Source organism: Anoplopoma fimbria, chromosome 16 (assembly GCF_027596085.1).
Source record: "Anoplopoma fimbria isolate UVic2021 breed Golden Eagle Sablefish chromosome 16, Afim_UVic_2022, whole genome shotgun sequence".
Classification (NCBI taxonomy): Eukaryota; Metazoa; Chordata; class Actinopteri; order Perciformes; family Anoplopomatidae; genus Anoplopoma; species Anoplopoma fimbria.
The window spans coordinates 4,863,069-4,869,485 of NC_072464.1; positions in this window are offsets into that span (position 1 = coordinate 4,863,069).

The window sequence follows — 6,417 nt, forward strand, 5'->3', positions numbered from 1 at the left end:
GTGGTCTATCTAGACCCGCACTATCCTGTTCTGTGGTCTATCAAGACTCCCCCCCCCCATTCTTGTCTGCGGCCTATCTAGACCCTACCCTATCCTTTGCTATGGTTTACTTACCCCTCTTAACTCTGACTTAACTTCAATTCATGCAATCTCATCCTTACAAGTTTTACCCATAACCTTAGGTTAGGTGGGGGTCATGTTAGACCACAAAACAGAATAGTTGTGGTTAAGGTTAGAACGCAACACAGGATGATTGTGTTCAAGTTAGCATAGTTGGTAAGCTAAGACCGCAAAACAGAATAGCGGGGTAGAGTTAGACCAGAGAGAGATCTGAGGAGTCCCCGGAGACCGGATAAAGGAGACACAGTCATTTTTAGTTTGTTTATTGTTTTTACCCAGGAATGAGAAGACAGTCCTGTCAGACAAGGTCATGTTCGAACAGAAATTGAGAAAAAGCGGTCCTTCCTTAACAGGTCATGTTAGACCATCAGGACCAGGACACATTCTGACTGGGAAATGAGAAATTGAGTCCTTGGGACTAGGTCACTTCCGACAGGGAAATTAAAACAGTCGCATTAGACCTGGGGAATGGAAAACGGTTTGTTACACCAGCAAATTGAGAACACGGTCACGTTATACCGGGGGATTGAGACTCTGTAATCGTCAGCCTCATTTCGGCTGGTGATGGCTAGGGAACTAAACCAGGACTTCATACGATGGTGCCAGCAGAACCGCCTCCAGATCAACTCTTGGAAAACCAAAGAGCTGGTGGTGGACTTCCGCTGGGGTAAACACTCTCTTCCTGTACCAGTGAACATCCAGGTAATGGACATTGAGATTGTGAAATCTTATAAGTACCTGGGTGTTCACTTGAACAATAAACTGGACTGGACTGACAACACAAACACACTTTACAAAAGGGGTCAGGGCAGACTCTATCTGCTGAGGAGACTGAGGTCCTATGGAGTGCAGGGAGCACTCCTGAGGATCTTTTTCGACTCTGTGGTGGCATCAGCCATCTTCTATGGAGTGGTCTGCTGTGACAAACTTGTCCGGAAGGCCAGCAGTGTCCTGGGATCTCCACTGGATACGGTGGAAGAGGTGGGAGAATGATGGACAAGCTATCATCCCTAATGGACACATCACCTCCCACCCCATGAAGGACACCCTGGCTCTGTGCAGCTCTTTCAGCCACCGGCTGCTTAACCCCTGGTGTTTGAAGGAGAGGTACTGCAGGTCCTTCCTTCCTGCCGCTGTCAGGCTGCACAACCATCTCTGCTCCCAGTAGAATACACATCACTAAAAACTAATATAAATCTGTGCAATATCAAAATCTGTGCAATCTACTGTTTAACTTATTTAATATTCTTTACTGTTATTACTTATTTACTTATTTCTAATACTTGTTTTGATCTTGTTTTTTTACTTATGTCTCTTGTTTGCACTATCCTCTGTGCTGCTGTAATCCTGCAAATTTCCCCGCTGCGTGACTAATAAAGAATTATTTTATCTTATCTTATCCCTGTAGAAGTTAAGTGACTCAGAGGAACTCATCAGCTCGTTGTAGAAATTGTTACACCGTTTCAGTGATCGAGCAGAAAAGACCAGAAACGCAGGTCAGAGCGGCACCCGTCAGATGAGATAGCATATTTAGACACAGAAGACGCCATGTGTGAGATGAAAAGAGCGCCCCTGAGAGATGACTTGCCTTCCAAATTTGGGATTGCCAAGGAGGGAGTAAAGCCTTGTTTATACTCGCGATTGCGCCCTAACACAAGCTCCAAGCATTAACAGGGCCGTTTAAACTCTATGCCCTGTTATTCTCTCTAAAACGCCAGAGCGCATACAAACAAATGACCTGTGAAGAATCAACCCAGTGCGCATTTTTTCGTTGAAAAGACATTTAAAAGACGACTATGGCCAACGATGAAAATGCGTTCAGAAGTGGTTCAAAAGCGAACGTTTTTTCACCGACTATTTGAAGACATTGATTGAACGTTCACATTTAGACCACATTTCAACGGGATTCAAATTCTAATAATTCTCTGCCTTGGCCTAATGGTATATCATCATTTTAGAGCCCAACAATTGCAAATCCCGGTGAAATATGGTCTAAACGTGAACGTCTATTCAACGTCTTCAAATAGTCGATGAATAAACTTGTTAACATATATGAAATTGTAAGAAAGATTATTTGTATTGTCATATGCAGATTAATGCAGGTGCTGTGTGATGGTAAAAGATAAAAGCCAATAGGATGTGCTGTAATTGACGTGTCAATAAAGAGAGAGAGTTCCACTGAGCAGAAGTGATGCCCCACTGTGTTTTATTCGTCCGCAATTAAATTCGGGCTAGTACTGGGTACATCCTCTGCTAACAACACTTTTGAACCACTTTAACCATCACCGTATTTTAAACATCTTTTGAACCTCAAACTGCAGTAAAATATGTAGAAATGAAATACGTAGTCATAGTAACACATTTACAGTTTGCACTGACAGGACAAAGAAGACCATCTGACACAGGCAACCATTCATGTGTTTTTATTGATACAACTAAAATGAAATTGAAAATACAAACAACAAAATCTCCCTTTTTCTTCTTTAAATGTCATTGTGAAAGCCTCCCAGCAGACAGTTTCAGATGGTCTGCCATACTTCAGATGGATATCTGTAAATTAAACAAGCATTAGAAAAACATATTCACTCTTAAACCAGTCAGTCAGTCTTTTCACCGGTGACCATAGCCGTTTTTCAAACGTTTTTTCAACGGAAAGATGCTCACTGGCATATTACACATTATAATACTTTATATTGTTTGTAAGTTGCTGTATGCCAAACAACACTGCTGTAACCGTCTTCTTGTTTGTACATACATTGGTTTTACTCAATTCCTGTTGGTACGCTTCAAGCTAACGCTACAAGCTAGTAGCCTCGCATGCATCGTGAGCAGCTTAAAATGATACTAATTATGCTAATTTCGCTTTGTATAGTTGGAACCCAGTAGTTCAAGTGCTTACAAAGTATGTAATTAGCGTGAAGCCTCACGTTTTCCGTCAGCTCGTTCACTTCTCTCCGCAAGTCCGATGCCGAGTCTCCCGACTGGGTGCTACTTTCAAAGTTGGCGAAGATAGGTCTTAGACGTTCAGACCCAATATCACCCAATTTTTAACCAGAAATCAACGTTGAAATCCCGGTTAGTGCTCACTGGGAAAAGACAACGGGTGTAACCCATAGATTGCCTATAGACTGTAGGTGTTACCGGCAAAAGCCATGAACCAACCTCTGCAATGTAGAGGAGTGATTGTAATTATCTGTAAGCTCATATTTCATATTCATGGGCCAATTTATTTTTATTCTTTTACAAAATTACCTTTGTACAAGTCCTGTAAAAACACGTCAAGTAATAAATGCATTTTAAAGAATTAATAGTGTACTATCCTGTAAACTATTTGATATGGCTTTAAAATATTGAGCATTTAAAAGTGAATTGGCTTTCTTTCTATTTCACCCAGACATGTTTATAGTGTTTTATCAGTGAACTATTTGTGACAGTCACGTGATCGCCCCACGCTGGCTTCACTACGGTGAATGTTAACTAAGTTTAACTGTTGCTTAGTTATGTATTATCTCCAGACGTGCGTCACAACCCATGTATTTCTCCTCTGTCCGGTAAAAGCAGAGGCAGCAGAAACAAAGTTCTAGTTTTAGCGGCGCGGAGCCTGGAAAGTAGCTAATTGGTTGGCGGCGTGAATAACTGATGATGTAGTAGCAGCTGCAGCGTTTCCAGGTATTGAAGGCAAGCATTGATGGTGTGGATCGAGCTAACTGCAGGGTGGAGAGGACGGCGTTGTCTGCCAGGTGTTGCTGGTGGAGAAAGAGTACGGAAAGCAACTTACTTCGTCTTTGCTTGCTGAGCTTTAGATGAGCCTGATTTTCTCGTCCTTTACGCAAGGCGCGGCTCTGGGGAGGATTGACTGGATCCCGGCAAACTGTTAGACTTACTGCTCGCAGAGCTGGGAGAGATGAACGACTGGTGCTGAAATACCACCACGATCTTCTAGCTGAGCCAGAGGCTTCTTGCTCGTCTGAGTGGGAGCCAGTGCACAGGGCTGGCGAATGCTCCTGTGTCGGCCGCCCGACAGGCTGAATGCCCGCACCGGCTAAACATTGATATTAAGTCCTGACTTGGATCCGACACCGTGTCAGTTACCAACAGCAAGATGTAGAAAAGGGTGAGAAAAATGCATCCATTCGCATCTGATCGTGCTGAAATGACAACTGACAGCAGCAGAGAGGAGAACATTTATAAAGTTTGACAGCAACGATGTGATTGGCTTAAGGAAACCGTGGCAGACTCTGGTTGGAAACCCACAATCAGCTGATAGAGTTGTGACGGGGAGAAAGTGACTGAGAGTATGAATGACAATGAGGGTAAAGATAGTCTTCCTGACTGAACTTCCGCTAAGCTTCATGTAACACGCAGTTGGATTTTAAGATTTATATCTGGGTTGCGTGAAATACCTATAAACGCTCACAGTCTACTTGTTATAATGGATAATGGAACTTCTTAAACTTTCCACGAAATAAGTGTTTTAGTATATGGAGGAAGATTTGAGAGGAATATGTGAAGTATCAAGCACAAACTTTTATTATTAAAGAGTATTATGGGATAATCGTTTTAAGGCAAGCGTCTTGACGAAAATCATTTTGAAAACGATGCTGAAATGCATTTGTGGCAGCGATCGTTTTAAATCAAAGTTTTTAAACGAAAACGTAGTGTGGATGTAGCCTAAGTATTAATTTGTCTGGTCGTCAGTATTTAACTGTTGCCGGTTGCTATAGGCCCTTATCTGCTCCCAAAGACACAATTTTTCTTGGCTTTCACCAGGGTTTGATGATTTGATAAACTCAATTTATGTTATTTAAGACCAAAACGTTAACTCCAGATGTCCAGACAAAACATGCTTATCAATCTTTTAATTACCAATATCCTGCATATATACTCTGCTACAGGGGTCTTTGAAAATGAGCCAAGCAATCACTATGTGGTTGGTGCTATTATAGACTTCAAAATCCCCCGTACTTAGCCTTGCATTATTCAGAAAATAAATCTAAGGCACCTTCCTTTATGATTGTTTTCGTATTTTGGTGATGTTGACCCTGCCTGGAAATTTTGTTTGGCACACTATGTGCTTGCAAATCACCGACTTCCTCGTCTGTTACTTGACATGCCTCCATAGAAAAACTTTGTCCTTCAATATATTTAAGATGGCACTGCACCAGTTGGAAGAGACAGGGAAGCCGTGCTGGGGCATAGTGTAGCACCATGAAGAGACGTTATAAACCCGTCTCCCCTCCATCGTCATGGGGAATGTGAGATCTCTCCCAAACAAGCATGAAAATGAAGCTGATGGCCTATGACAAAATTATGAGAATACAGAAATATGTTCCCCTTGTAAAAATAGAATGGATAGGACGCTACTTACCAGATAAGACGATAGAACACCACTTACCCGATACGACTGATATGACGCCAGATATCAGAAGTTAATTAATATGGGCAATAAGTAGAATATGATGAAAATGGAACAATTGCAGAATACACATAAGTAGTTATTAGCAGAATACGATGGATAAAACTAATTGATAAATAGATGAATACGTAGTAATAGAAACCTGGATGTGAAGAATTTGCTAAATACATGAATATTAGTATAATTAGCTGAATATCTTTGGCTGGAAATAACAGATAAAGGAAACAGTGACCAGCAAAATAGCCGTTGAGCCAACACGCCACCACCAGTTATATGCATGTATCGAGAATGTGATCAGGCATGATTACGGAAGAATTTATTTAGATGCTGCAAATTATGATAGCAGGCAACAAAAGGAAAGGAGTGGTAGTAACAAAAGCTCCAACGCCAGTTAAAACATGACTTACAAGGGATTAAGGGCGAACTTAAAGAAGTATGGGCAGAGCCTGAACAATCAGTTCATCTAAATGTATTGTATAGAGCAGATCAGGACAAACCTCTTTATTGACCCAACATGAGATTCCCCCACAATGCTGCTTCTGCAATAAATGCAATTCCACTTAAGAGATCACCCAAAGCGGATGCTGCTGCTGCAGCACATGTGATTCCAGATCCCTATGCTGCTGTTCCAACGCATGTGATTTCCCAACCAGATCACCCAATGTTGCTGCTGCAATGAATGCAATACCACATGACAGAATAAAGTTTCCAGCATGTGAGGTCAGGAGTACTATGGTTTGATGACTGAGATTAAGATAGGTGCAATATATGTAAAGAACCTTATTTAACTAGAAATACACATGCTGAGATTAAAACCATTTTATAAGGTGAGACCTAGCCAAGACCGGGTCAGATAGCAGCCTCCAATACATCAACAGTAT